This window comes from Poecile atricapillus, chromosome 2 (genome assembly GCF_030490865.1).
Source record: "Poecile atricapillus isolate bPoeAtr1 chromosome 2, bPoeAtr1.hap1, whole genome shotgun sequence".
NCBI lineage: Eukaryota > Metazoa > Chordata > Aves > Passeriformes > Paridae > Poecile > Poecile atricapillus.
In genome coordinates this window covers 60,052,213-60,068,119 of record NC_081250.1, presented here as the reverse complement: position 1 = coordinate 60,068,119, position 15,907 = coordinate 60,052,213, and positions in this window count along the sequence as shown.

Here is a 15,907-nt window from a genome sequence, read left to right as displayed (position 1 = left end):
GGACATGGTTTAATGGTGGACTTGGCAGTGCTGGGTTAATGGTTGGACTCACTAATTTCAAATGTCCTTTCCATCCTAAATTGTTCTATTATTCTGTGATCCTATGTGTCTATGTCAAAAGTCTGCCTGGCTACATTTCCTCTAACAGCAGCTTTCACAGGAAAATTACAAACCCACAAATTTTTGCTTAGTTTTTTAATTGTCTACAATACATTTCTGGGAGCAAAAGTGAGTTTTGTAATTGGCACACATAGCTTGTACTGAAAGACCAAAGCAATGGCAAGTCCAATTTAGCCAAGGCCACTTAGCACAAAATTACATTCTGCTAATCCTTCTGAAACAACCACATCCAAAATGTCAAGGGACCTGACCTTGCTTTCAAACCCTCACGAACAGAACACAATTTATTTTAAAAAGTTATTTGACTGCAGCTACTCCTATTTTCTTTATTTGTTTCTTGTCTAAAACATAAGGTACAGCCAATGCTGAGTATTTGCTCCCTTTAAATGTGGGATTTCTATGGACTGATGTTAAGGCCCTTGTCTTTCTTTCATCCCACCTTTGTGGACTGATGTTTAATTATACTTTGTACAGTTTATTTTGTTATTGTTTTCCTGTGTTTTATGTCATGTATTTACTGTCTCACGCTTTTCAGGTCTAAAGTATCACCAGACAAAAACATCTGCTTCTACCTAAGCCCATGTTTGATTTTTTGCAAGTAAACAGCTTCATGGGTGGCAGCAGGGCAGTACAGACAAGCCGTCTTCTCACTGAAGTGTGCACAGAGCATGATATCACCCAGGCCATAACTTGTGAGGAGATGGATTCATGCACTGATAGATTCATCTTCTCTAGCAAAACTACTACCCTAACCTCTGAGTGAGGATTGAACACAATGGCTCTAAAATATACTGCAAATAATTCAGTTTTCCACTGATGTGAGTGAAATACAATGGAGCTCCATGAGCACTCATCATATCAGGCTCACAGTGTGTAGGTGTGCAGGCACATTAGTGTCCCTGCCTATGTCTGTTTATCCAGGAAAGCTGCTGTCACTCAGGAAGGATGCTTAAAACTTCTCAAATTTTAACACCATTTTTCATCTGTGGCTCTTGCAGATATAAAATCTAACACACAAGAGGAAATCACGGCCCATGGAAGCTCTTTTCCCACACCATTTCTAGCTTGAAGGGCAATTAAAGCAGCCTAATTTATGATCCTAGATTTGTAATAATCTTGCACAGTTTAGCCAAGAGATTACATCCTATCAGGTATCCTCTGGACTTGCATGAAACATATATTCTGCAGTTTGGTGGGTTTGCTGCTGTTTGCCTTTAGCTGTAAGCATTTGGCATGATCTAACAGTTCAACATTTTCTCCTAACACCAGATTTCACAAAGAACTTGCAAACACTTCCCAGAGACCAGGGCCTGCAGGATTTCCTCCACTGCAGGATAGGACTTTCCCATGGGACAGTCTTCTGCAAGGCCTGGGCTGAAGCATGCATTGGTCTGCAAAATGGAACTTCCACTCCTGTACTTTAATGATTTTCCTCTCTAAAGAGTTAGTGCCCTGCCAAATGACTTAGAGTGTTCTTTCTCACTTTGAAGCTGTAAGGTACTGGGAAAAAAAAACAGGTTTAACAAGACTGAGGTCACACATGTACACAGCAATCAGGCGAGGATGATTGTCATCCAGGAGAAAGAAAGAGTGGATGAAGAAAAAGGAAGAGAAAAGGAAAAAGGGAGCCAGAAGGATAAGCATAGACACTGAAAAACTGAAGCTTGGCTTACTTGTGCTCACATAAAGACTTAGGTAGAAAAGTGTCCTCTTAACCCAAGCTCCTGTAGAAAGATTGCTCTCTGTCAGTCCTAAATGCTGAGGACTTAACAGTAGACAAGGTGCTTTCTTGCTCCACTGTCAAGTATCTTTGTGATCCAATCTTATTTTGATTTGCATTGCTTTTGCCATCGTTTTTTTCTGAAAGATGATATCTAAAGGTATGTCACAAAATAGTTGTCGTTTTACATTTTTGCATCATCAAGATATGAGTAGCTGTTCCACAAAGATTTAGATAGAAATCTTTTGTCTCTCCCTTCCCCTGCAGTAGCATGAGACTTGCAGCAGATGCCAAACAGGCTATCCCACAAACAAAATGTGTGAAATAGTTTCACTGGTGTAAGCTTGCACTGTAATCAAAGAATGAGGAGGGGGTAGAATCAAATAATGCAATACTGATGAAATCACTGTAGGCGCACAGGGTAAATAAATCAAACCATTGTCTTTATTTCTACTGTAGCTGAACTAGTGCCCTGTATATAAATACTTCTACATCTGAAGAAAATATGAGTATCCACGTGAACTTTGCATTTCAAAGCTACTTCTTAGTTTAAAGGTTGCATTTGCTAGAGTGCCATAAATACAAAGCTAGCTGTGTTTTGAGCTGGAACAAGTACTAGACTATGAATACCAAGTGGTCTCAAGACACCTGGTGACTTATGTAGCTGATTGCTAGGGGAGGACAGGGTGTTTTCCATTTAAAGTGAGGGAATGAAAGAAATGGAGAGCTAGCAATGCACAGAACAGCTAGTTCAGTAATCGAAGGAGGAAAGGGACCTTGACATACTCTGTAAACTTCAACCTGGAAAGCTTTCAAAAAACCACTGTCTGTTGCTTTAGAAGCAGCAGGGCATTTTTGATGATAATAAAGGTTGGATGTAGACTGCAGCAGAGATATTGCCACATAGCTAAAATATCCAACACTGACATAACCACCTCTTACTGAATCTTGACATTATTGTCAAATTTTTCATGGCACTCGCAATTGGGTCACAATGATGAAAACAGCTCTTCATATGAAGGCTGGCTATGACTGGCACAAAATCAAATATTTAGTTATCTGTCGTCCATTATATACTGAAACATATTATATTTATGATGTAATGAAATATTCAAGCTTAATGCTGAGACACTTTTATCTTAGTCTTAGAATTCTGTGAGCTTCTGAAAATGTACTTTGCATACACAAGATGTATATTTTATATAAAAAGATGTGCACTGAAATATTTATAATATTTCCCTGAACTCTCTGCATTGTATTCTGTAGAATATGACATACTTAAATGCATTCATTACATCTCAGAGTTTTCTGGCTTCCACTAAAATGTGCTGTATCACTCATCTTACTTATGTCATCCATGGTCTGTCATTCCCATCTGAGCCCAAGCCCATCACAGCTTTTCTGCACTTTGCCCAGTTGCCCCAAATCATGCGCTGATCTCTAAGAAAAGCCCTGAGAAACAAGGTTCATTTTATGCCTGTCTCTAAAATGTACTTTTTCTACCTGCACAAACAAATCTTACCAAAAGTGCTTTTTCTTTTGACAATAATGCTTGCTGTTCAGCTTTTCTGACAAGCAATGAAGATTTCCCTTTTCTCTTTAATTCAGTTCACTAAAAAAACTGATTGTGCTAGTTAACAATGAAAGCATATCAAACCAAGACAAAATGTTTAAATAGCTCTTAGCCACTACATTATAGCTAACTGAAAAGAATCCTCTTTCTAATTTATGCAAAAAAAAATGCTTAGTTATCTCACTGAATAAAAAGAGAAGTGGGTCTTTTGTAGATAAAAACACGCATAATATGAAGTCCTTGTTTAAGTGAGGAAAGAGACAGCTCCTCAGCATATCTAAAAATCTTTATAAAATGAATTAATTTTTATAGGAGAAAAATAAAAGGGATGCAGGAATTGTAGAATTCTATAACATATTATCTGAACATACACATTCCATTTGAATTCTAACTTTTGTAATGAATTAGGTCTCCATGAATTGATGACATGATAGATTTTCAATAAGTGTTTATTTTTCAGGGAAGTTTCTTTTTTTCTCCTTTTTTTTTGTTTTATTTTTTTTTCTTTTCTGCAATTGCCATCATTACATCGCTTGTGCAGAAGTTGCTATCAAATCACTTTGAAAAATGTGTTTACCATTTCCAAAACAATTTGGGAAACTGTTTCAACATCAGTAAAATGTGAAATGCACTAACTTCATTTCTCGTTATGTTAGTTGACTCATGGACAATTACAGTTTTGTCCTAGTCTTTTCTGATTTGCCCACAAGATGTTTGACCAAGATGTTCAGAAGTGGTTATTGACCCCAGCTACCCACCAGGAGACAATTTAGAAGGATCTAATTTGGACACAATCTAGCCACCAGTCCCCTTCATAACTTAGTTTAGCTGTCAAATTACCTCAGTTATTTTAAAAACTGCTGACCGTCCAGGATTTTTATTTCTTTAGTTTCACTTACTTGGCTCTGGTTTATAATGAAAATTCTGCTTTTGTCCTCAGTGTATTAAAACCTATGAAACTCTTTCAGAGATGAGGGAAATGTTTTCATAAGTTAAATAATTACCTCTTTTTTTTTTTTACAGTAAATTTTAATTCCTAAAGCATTACCAACAGATTTAGATGGAAAACAGAAGTACTGTGAAAAGTTGTTGAGTAACTTGCAATGTCTCATCACAAAAGGAAAGGTAGAAGAGAGATTTGGAAAGATGATTGACTGCTGAGTGTTACAACTATACCATGTATAAGCTTCATCTCACAGTAAAGGAAGCCAGCTATATTGCATTATATTCCTTGTATATTGAACTATTTTGACAAAGACATTTCATAATCAGGTACACAGTGGATTCCAGAATATAATATACCAAATATCTGGTGGCTTTATAAATATTTCAGTGTATCCTGCTGGTTTTATGTAAAGTGCACATTTTCATTAGATAACATACTTTTTTTATTCAGTGTACAGTGTATCGGTGTGGCCTCATGATTCTCCCATTGTAGCAGTTTCCAGGTTTTGTGTATATCATACATATGTTTCAGTACACATTGTAAGCACTCATTAAATATTGATATCCTTATGGAAACCAGATGTATTTTCCAATGGCTACCTATGGCTCTGTATAGGATTGTGATCTGCAGGCCTGCAATGGCTGCAGAGGTGAAGTGTCAGGGTCAAACGTGACACTGACTACATGCCCTAAAGTTGGGCCTTGCTGAAATGGAATAAGGCTTGAATGTTTTTTCATCAGTTCTCCAAGCCTTGTAACATTTTCATGCATCTACCGTCTTTGAAAAGATCAAGTGTGTTGATGATATCCATTATCATCCAAACTCAGACTTGGTCATGCTTGAAGAAATTCCTCCCAAATAGGGCCCATCCAGGTCTGTAAACCAGAAAACGCCACATTTCTTATTTTACGCTTTTTTAATAGGCAAATACAAAATTAATACATTTTACCTACTGGATATTCTCTGCACCCATAACTTTCACAGAGAGAGCCTGTGGTACTGATGGATTGAAGCAAGGGTTAATCTTTGGATTTCGAGTGCATGCAAAAGGAGGATTGCATCTACTGGAAGGAAAATTGTTTTTCATTGATTCTTCCCTGGTGAGTAACTAGCATGTATCATCCTTTAAAAGCAACAGATAATAATCCTCATTCTCCTTAATTCTACTGTTACATTAATTAGTTATGATAACTAAAACATTTAAGTGCAATTATGTATCTCCCTGACCAAATGAGTGAAAAAGAGAGTTGGGTAGATATCATTATGCAGTAACAGAAGTGCTCTAAGGTACTCAGAGCCAAACGAGTCTGAGTCCTAATGCCAGAATTCTGACTCTGTCCCCGTGCTTCAAGCAAAGAAAGCTTGAAAGGTTGTGCAGTCTATACTAAACCGCCACTCTGTTATTTCCTTCTTCCCAGGAATTCATTAAAAATGCACTCTGTTTGAATTAAAAAAAAATAAATATATATACATATAAATATATATAAAATCAGTTATCAAATATGAGAAGTCGCTGGAACTACTGAATGCCATAATTTCTCCCTCTGATTCAAACAGAAGAGCACATTTTCCTATCTAGTGTAGCTTTAGGCCCTAACTTATGTACACTCACTTAAAGCTTCAGTTTAGATGTGGTGACAAGAAGGTAAGAGCTCTGACCCTTCAGAGTTTTGGAAGACAGGACTAAGTCAGGTTAGTCACTAGTCAGGTGCACCACCTTCCCTCCTATCTCAACTTGGAATAATAACCTCCCTCTTTTACTTCATTAGAGAGATCATTCTCTTTCCACCCTGCAAAGAAATTCCTTCCCTTTGGTGTAAAAAGAGTAGCACCTTTACAGTCATGCCAATGTGTCACCTAATGTCACTTAAATTATATTTTATGTGAAAAGCTCTTTACCCTTCTTCTAGGACAGGTCCTCCACTCCCTTTCTAGTTAGTGCTAAAGGTCAAAATTCAGTCAGGTAGGCTCAAGTCTATGACAACTTTTCTAGTACTCGTTCAATGGCTCAGAGATACAAGCAAAAATAAATTTGAGTTTTCTTTAGAAATCACTGAATTGAGAATAATTCTAACTTTTTTTTCTGTGCTTCTCAGTGGTTGGATCAGAGAAAACTCTTTTCTGGACTGCTGCAAATTTCTGTGTATCTCCTTACAGAACAAATATCATTATTGCTGTGACACTTATGCTAGACATTTTCTGTATTACACTCAGTTGTAAATGGCCTAAAAAATTGATTTTTTTTCTTCAAGATTAGTTTCTTTTAAGAACACCTGAGAAATATTAATATCCTTGGTAAAGGACAAAGTGGTGAGCTGCAAACCCAAATAATCCTCTCGGGATTTGGCTACCTGCCTGTTTTGCTTGCTAGCAAATCTGTGCACTTTTCAAACTGAAGGTTACATTAACATTACACAGAAAAAGTCAATTAATTTAACAAATTATCAATTTGTGGAATTTCTTGAACATGCAGTAACATGTACACAAAGCAGCTCTTTGTGATCCCACAGATGTCCTGTCCTCAGTGCACAGCTTCATTAATCATGTGCTACGCATGTTATTGTCTAAATTGCAATGCCATTTGAGACAGGGAAGACATTGGGAAAGAAGTGTTGATTACCTTTTGCATACTAGTAGAGATTTCAAATAAGCAGAGGGTTTAAAAAGACTATCAAGTCAGTGCTGCAAACATTTAATTTCATTCTTAAAACTACTTTAAAGCCCAAACAATTTTATTTGATGTTATTTTCATGCAAGAAAGGCTGAAATCTGTAGTTACACCTCAGGAAGGCAGAGGTGTGCCCCTAGGTTTGAGTTACACCTGTGGGAAATCAAGGAAATGCTACAAGGGCTCATGTGGTTCTGTTACAGCGATGCTGCACGTGATCTCTACTCTTAGTGCAATGGAGACACAGGCACTGGGCTGAATTTGCCTCCTTCCTAAACACTGAGTGAAAAGTACTCCTTCCCACAGATTTTTACCACATCTCTGTTCTCATGGCCACTGCTGGCTGCTGGCTGTGGTCTCCATTTTCTTACACCAGATAAACATATAAACAAATGGCTATATATAAATGTAATCTCTGATCTGTAAAAGTCATTTCTGATCTATACTGAGAGGGCCTTGGTAATTTGATATGAATTGTGTAGACCCCTTTTGGCCTATTTCAAGGGTATCTGTTGCTTGAGGCTAGGACATTCTGTGTGTCGCCAAGCTAGATGTCGGCACTTGAGCAGCAGAGAGACTGTGACTTAAAATGTTTCCATTCCAACTAAATCCCTCATCAGTCATTTGACCTGAATATTTCAAAATGGACTGTTATCTAATGTATCCTGTCAGAAATTACCCATACAGCTTTTTTCAAATGTAATTCACATGTTTCATGATTCACAGATTCCATAATTTCTTTGCCTAGCTACCTATAATAATTTAATAATAGATACAAGTTGACAAACATAGAAAGGATCACATTTTTATCTCTAAGAAAGTGGGGAATAGTTTGCTGGTTGAAGGACATAAAATTCAGAGAAGTCAAGAGCAGAACATGTTGAGCATTTGCTCAACTTACATAAATTTTCCAAAAAGCATCTGTCTTTACAAATTTTGTAAAGATTTGGATTCCTTGTAAAATACAGAAAAAAAAAAACAAAAAACCAAAAAAAAACCCCAATGAAATGACGTTATTAGCAAACAAAAATCATAAGCAAAACTAAGAAAAGGATGCAAAAAGGGGTTAAAGAGACAGAAGTCACAGATGTGGACAGAAAGGCCTCTGATTCAGTGCAGCCATAAAATCAGTATTATAGATACCCCTAGGGGAGAAATGCTACAATAAGGATCCTTGATCTGGAAAGGCCTACTTATTTCTTCAATCAAGATGAAAAGTGAGATCAGAAAGAAAGAAATGTTGTTTGAAATCAACAGGTTTTTTGGGTTAGAGGCTGAGGGAAAGTCATTCGGCCACTTCAGGCTAAATGGTGGAAGTGACTCTGCACTGTCAGTTCAGCCCTCACTTCAGTCTGATGATTTATCAGAAGCTGACACAAATTCACCAATATTCTGTGCTGCTGATATTCTTGCTTCTGTTCTGTACAGAGTGCATCTGGAGATCATATCCCTGTAATCTTGCTAATAATTCATGCAATGCCTGAAAATGGAGAGGCAGAGAGCTAAAATAGACTTGCTGCAAATGGCTCAGAGAACTGCAAATTGAGGTCATGGCACATGTTGAAGAAGTGGTCACATACCCGTTAGTCCTCCAAGGCATTCAGAAGAGCACAAATGAAGGAGGAAAGCCAGTAGACATGCAGAGGTACATGTTTTGTAGATTCTAATAAAGCTCTGGGCTTAAAATACAAAAACAGCAGGCAATTTTAACACTCCAGCTGTAGAAGAGGGGTTGGTGCATATCACAAGGGCCAAAAATCCATGGACATGTCTATGGGTGCTACCTTTAACCTGCCAGTGGAGGAAAAGAAACATGCTTTACAATCATGTTACCTGTAGGAACTGTGTCAATCATAGCAATCCAGAAAGCTACACATTTCTTCTTTTTCAGAGACCATTGATGGAATTAGATCCAAAAACTTTGTTTTTAAAAATTTTTGCCAAAGAAATCCACATATGACCTTATTTTGCTGCTTGCTAAAATTAGAACAGATATTGTATCATGAAATGAAATTTAGTTAATGTGAACTCTTTTGTTACTAGATATTCAGATCACAGTGAACTTTCAGTTTAAAATGTTTAAGATTTTGGACATGAAGTCTTTTTTCAAAAGTCTAAAATTTACAAGTTAGATAAGTCAGAACAAAAATATTTCACATTAGGCCAACATAATTTAGGGGGGTTGAATTTTCGACCACTTTTTATGGTCCTGTATGAAATTTTGAAGAAGTCTCTGGAAAGAAGAAAAAGCTGGAACTTGTGTGCAGTGATTTTATATTCCTCCCATTTTCTCTGTTCTTTTTCCAGAAGATAATACCACTTGAGAAATTGTATGTAAGAGACAGTGAATATGACATACTTAATTCTGCAGAGTGCATTCTTTCCATAGATTATATGAAAAAATGTCTGAATAAAAAATACACATATAAAATGGACACAATGTTTTTCTCTCTGTTTTCATTTTTTTTTAAAGCAGTATTTAAAAATGTAAAATTAAATTCAAATTAAATTTAAAAAAAATACTTTTTACCCAGGACATTTCAGAATTATTTTTTTTTTTTAATTTTTCATCTGGTGAATTGAATGAAATCCTCTAAAAATTTTAATAACATTCTTTTAACTTTTTAAAATTCATTTGACAATTTTTATTTCTGTGAGTCCCTAAATTATGTTTCAACTTTTATTTTAGCCACATGGAACACAGGAAATTAATTTTCACATATTTCAAAACTCAAATGTGCATACAAAGCACAGCTAACCAGCCTGGAACAGTAAACACCTTTTCAACACAGCACTATGCCCACCTTGAAATCGCATGTTTTTTCTAATGGATTCAGGAATATGAGATAAAATATTACAGAGCTACAGCTAGTGGGGTGAGAGAAACCAAACCCAAATCTCCCAAACCCCTGCATCAAAACCTTTAGTGCCTTAGGTAAATGGGGATCCATTAAGTATGTTTCTGAATTAAATCCTATAGGGAAGAAAATGTTAGGCATTGCCTTGCAATTTGCCAGATGTTTCCAGGTTATTTTTCTCCTTCCACCAGAGTCAAGTTAATCACGTTCAATAAGCCGCCCTGCAAGGAAAAGTAAAAGTTACTTCCCTAGACAGCTGCTTTGCATAAAGTGTTTGCTTTCAAGGAATGTTGTGCAGCCGGGAGATACTGGAAAGTAATAAAAGAATAAAAAGGGGGAGGGAAAATCTACTCACACATCACCACCCTGGTCAGTATCTCCACATCCCTCCAAAATGAAACTAAAGCTTTGTTTTAATGTTAGGAGTGGCTAAATCAAAATTCATTGATGACATTAAAAAAGCCAACTTCATCCACTGTGAAATACTGTCACCTCATCTTCCTTTATGACTCTAGCTAAGAGGTAGAGTACGGATACTGTCTGAATAGACCTTATCATGTAAATAATGACTAAATGATAAGACAGTTTGGAAACAGGATTTATAATCTATGGAGAAAAAAGTACAGTGACAGTGGCTTAGCTCACAGTGCAGGAACAAACCTAGGTCTGCTTGCTAACTGACTTCTATATTTTTAAATTATTATATTCTTTATCCTCCAGCTCCTTGAAAAAATATTTCAAGACCTTTGATTACACATGGAGAGATTTGAAACAACTGGCTGGCAAACACATTTCGATCTGGGAAAACCCCCACATACATCAACATAAAAAATGCAGACATAATTCTAGTGTTGAAAACTTCCTCAGTTTTTATTGCATAATTAATGTTTTTAAAGAATCCAGTTTTGAAAGAGCCTTACCAAAACTATGATTTTATGACAAAATAATGGGATTTAGATTAGGCATAGGGAGCCTCCAGTATAACTGAGACTCTTCATGCTCATCATTATCTACTTTTCTAGTTTCTCTGGGTATGTTTAGAAAGTTGACATTATTATAAGATTTTCTTTAACTACTTTGACTTTAACTACTGAGTGCAGCTTTTATGACCATAGATGTCATATTGAACTCTGACTTATAGTTGCCAAAGAAGGTTTACTGCATGTACAGTAATTGCCATGCACAAGCAAACACATGCATACATAAGTCTAGAGAGGCATATGAGGCACAGATGCATAAATATACTTACACATATATACTTGGAGGGGGGGGAGTTGGTGGCATTAGTTAGTGGACATAGAACACATTGGATCCAATTGCATCTCTGGATTTAGTAACAATCTCTTCTGTAGATAGTTTTGAATATGATCCCTGACTCAAAAGAAGAAATAAAGTTGTTACTACAGAGAATGCTGGACGGAATATACTGACATACATTGAGTCAGTAATGCATGAAACATAGAATTGCTAGTGGTCCCAGTGGATACAGCTGGGTGGCAATTTTGTATTAACATTGCATTAATTCTTGATTAATTATTAAATTTGCTGCCTTACCACACCTAGGAGTAACAAGGGGGAACATCAGGGACAAATCTTCAAAAGTGAATTCAATTTTCAGTCCCTTCTACTAGTTTGTGTTCATTTAAATTTTCCTGGTTTCTAGTTTTTAATCCTAATGAAGTGACTCCTCTCTGCGTGTGTGAGCGTGTGTGAGCGTGTGTGAGCGTGTGTGAGTGTGTGTGTGTGTGTGTGTGTGTGTGCGTGTGTGAGTACAGAAACATTCTGGTCTTCCTTGTGGCAGTAACACAGAAAAATCTGGGCACATCCCCATGACCCAGCTGGAGCTGAAGGTGTTTTCCATCTTCATATACTTAGGAACCTTGGAACTTTTTCCAATGAAAGTGTAGGTCAGTAGGAGTGAATATAAACCTCCTCATTACTTTCTGCAGATCTCTTCTAGAAGAATTGCATGAATGAGCATTTCAAAATGACTGTGCTTTATGCCTTTTATCACACAGTCACCACAATTTACTTACTCCCTGGCAGAGACTCCAAGCTGTCTGCCTCCATAAATCAGCAGTAGTCGCTTTAGCCTTCTCCCAGAGGGTTCAGGTTGAGGTGCATGCAGGTTGGGATAATTCATGGGAAACATGACAGCCCCCTTAAGGATTTTTTTATGACTTGATAAACGCACAGATGTGCCAAGGTTTTTGTAGGTGAATGATACTTGGATGTTTGCTGCCGAGAGATTATACTTTGATATAGATGTCCAGTCTCTAAAAAAAGTATATTTTTTCAGGATATATTAACAAATGTAGCTCTTGCTTAAGACCACTGTTGTATTTTTTTGCCCCTTTAATCTTAGAAGTCACATATGGACTAAAGCCCAGCATCCATCAAACTGATGTGGGAAGAGACTAGACATTTATAAATCTAGTCCATAAGCATGTTTTCTCATGTTTTGTTTAATCTGATAGCAGTTATGTTGTGTTGGGAGAAGAACACTAGGAGCTAAACCCTAGCACCTCGGTGGTGCTAATCTCTGAGTGGCTCTGAAAATGTGAGGTAGAAGCCCTTGCATTTGGCAGAGCTACACGGACAGATTTTGTATCAAATGAGCAACCTGAGGAGCACGTGTTGTTGCACCCCCACCCCACACATTTCACGCACACTTGTGCACACAGCATGCTCCCAGCATGGCCCTTACAGCAGGAACTACTGAAAAGGGAAGAGGGAGAACCAGGACACATCTGTCTCTGGGCTGTGGAGAGAGGCTGCTGCATGGACATCCTGCCGGACAACCTGTGCTGCATGTGGCTCAGCCATAACGTGCAGACTCATCCAGGGTGTTTGGCTGCTTTACAGCAGTAAAACCCCTAATTCACAGTGGCTAATTTTAACCTGGACGTTGTTTAGACACCAGCTTTGCAGCAGCATGGACCACTGCCCTGCACCTTATCTCTTCCCTTGGCACCCTGGCTTCCCTGGAAATATGGGAGCTTCCCAATGCTCCTGCTGGCATTTCAGTTTGGCACATGTACCCACAGGTCAACAGAGACACAGGTGCTATTGCTTTTCAGGAACAATAGATGTAGTGAAAGAAGCAAAAAGACTCAAAAAAGGAGAGGTAAGAATATTGATTTGCTAAAGAAAAGTGTTACTCAGAGCCTGAGCTGGGATAATAGAACCGCAGGACACGTCCTTACACAAGGAGCAGCTATTCATGGCCCTCCTTGAGATGTATAGATTTAATGGCAGCTGTATCGCCTTCTAAAACTGCCTTGTGCTATGAGACACGGTATGTACAGTAAAAATAGCACTCTCTGCACAGCAGGTTTCTATTATGGGATTAACCAATTGTGCCCACGTTGTAAAAACCTGCTAACGACTAGCAAAGGCAAATCTCCCCAAAGCAGCCGGGCAATGAAAGAAAGTCACAAACAAAAGGCTAATGACCTAAAGTAAAATTCAAACCTGAAGATACCACAGAAAATATTGCTTAAAAGGCTAATGGTATAAAACTGTGAATCATGCAACTAAACCCAGCTAACAGCCTCCATTGTTTGTTCCCCCATGTCCTATGCCACGACTTCTGTTAATGCCTGTGAGATTGCAAAATGCAGGGGGAAAGATTACATACAAAGTGTGTTTATTTATGAATTCCATATTTTATGATTTTTTGGCTGAACCAGAAGAGGCACAGATGATTCTCACCGAACTGGAAAGGTTATGCTAGCATCACTATACAGAACCCTGCAGTGACTGAAGTTTTATGTAACCCATCTAGATAACTCTGAAGAAATCAATTTTGTTCACTTCTAGAGTTGACCAGGTTATTCATTTAATTAAACTTCAGCGAGTATAAAATATTTGCTTTCAGTTCAAATGGCCTCAAATTATATCCTTTTTTAGCATATGGTACCAGGCAGATTGCCAGCCCTATATGGAAGTAGAAATTCAGCAATATGTTGCAATAAAGCTCTCTCCTGGCTCCTCAGTCAAAACTTACTTTCACCTAAAATATTCTTTCTTGCCCTTTCTTATTTCTAGGATTTCAACATAAAGTCATCAGCATTCATGCTGTAAGATTAGATTTAATGTGTTTCTAAAGCCTCCCATTAACCTTTCAGAAAGTCTGACATTTCCTGATTCACCAGACAACTAAGTCTTTTTCTATCGGGGTAGACAGTCTCTTCTCAAATCACTTGCATGTGTCAATAATGACTCCTTTCTTTCCCCACAAGCTGGAGGAGAGTGGGGCCCCAGCTTCCTTGACTGAAGGGGGTTGCTTTTGCAACAGCTTGTGCACAAGCAAAGGCAGGGATGGAGAAATAATGTTAAGCAGCTTCACAATCAAAAGCTTCTGCAGATAGCCTCAAACCCAGACATAAGTGGATTGGGTAGTAGATAATTCTTTATTAAGGTACTGACAGAAATGTAGTCTTTCAGGATGCTTATGAGCCTGAGGAAAAGCCGCTATTATTCTTGAGTTTCCATTCCTGCTGAGCCAGCACCTGTTTGCACTTTTCCCTCATTCTGGTCAAGCAAAGATTCTCACTTAGCATGTAATAAAATGTTGCTTTATTTCCCCTGTAAGCCAAACACATTGACATCATTGGGTGTGTGCCTGGTTTATGGCCTAAGGATTTGGCCTTTTATATGTACACAATTATCTAGATCACTTTTCCCCCCTTCACTCCACACCCTCCACTCCCCTCCCACCCCCAAACTCACGTCAAAACAACAAGTTTCTCAGGTCTATTTTTTAAGTTAATATATGCGTGTGTCATGTACTTGCAGATCTATTTGATTTTCTTGAGATATCAGGGTGGGAGAAATTCTTTACTTTTTAGCCATTAGTTTGTTTTATAACATTAGAAATCTCATGGCTTTGATGATCTGGTCAATTTACTTGCCTCCTGCAACTACAAAATTAAAATATTTTATATAGCCTAGATACCATGGAAGTTCTTGACTTCTTTTGCATTTGTCAAATAGAATGAATTATCACTTGACAATGAAGTCCCCACTGTATAATATTTTGGTTGAAGGACAAAGAAAAATTTGGTCTTTTGTCCTTGATTTTGTGTTTCTTTCCCACAATCCAAGATGGCTCTCATCTGTGAGAAAACATAAATGCTTATGATTTTTCCCACAGATGTGAAGTACAAGATAGACTATCAGGAATTTAATACCAGAAAAGCTGAAACAAAGTAATATCTTTTAAACTCACTTGGAGGCCACACACAGGTTTTTTATGCAACTCATATGTTGGTTATTGCAAAGAGAAATCCTCTCCTTCTTCCCTCAATGTCAGTTGAGCAATTGAGAGGAAGTATTGTTTTCTCTGTCTTATATGGATTTATATACATCTATATGTCAATGTAATGATCTGTAATGATATGTCAATGAACTGTACCTATACCTATCAATATTGATATCTATATTGATATGTGTTTATATATGTATTTATAGGTAAAAAATATATCTATATATCTCAATGTAAATAGGCATATGTAGCTATATATTAAGAGCTCACGATAGGTATCACTACCAATGTGTATTCAAAGATGTTGGTATCTATTCATACAAGTAGATCTTTATAGGTACTGATCCTTTTTGACCTTTTGATATTTCTATCAATAAGCATGAATGCCTATTGACTTGATAACCCATGATTTGCCCATGGATTTGAATATCTATTGATAGGTACGGTTATCTGTTGGCATTAATACCTATTAGTAATATTAAGGCCTCAATGCTTAACAATACCTATAATGGCCACTGATATCTATCAATATTTATATCTATGATAGTAATACCTATCACTGGTCACTGATAATACTAATGTCTCTCAATAAGCACTGGTACATTTTTCTGTCAATAGGCACTGAAACCTACCAACATTGATCCCTTTTCAGATCAATATGATAGGCCTCAATACCTATTGGTTTGGATACCTATTGGTGGGTACTGATAAGAGTAGGTATTGATAAAAATTGAAATGTCCAAATATCCATGC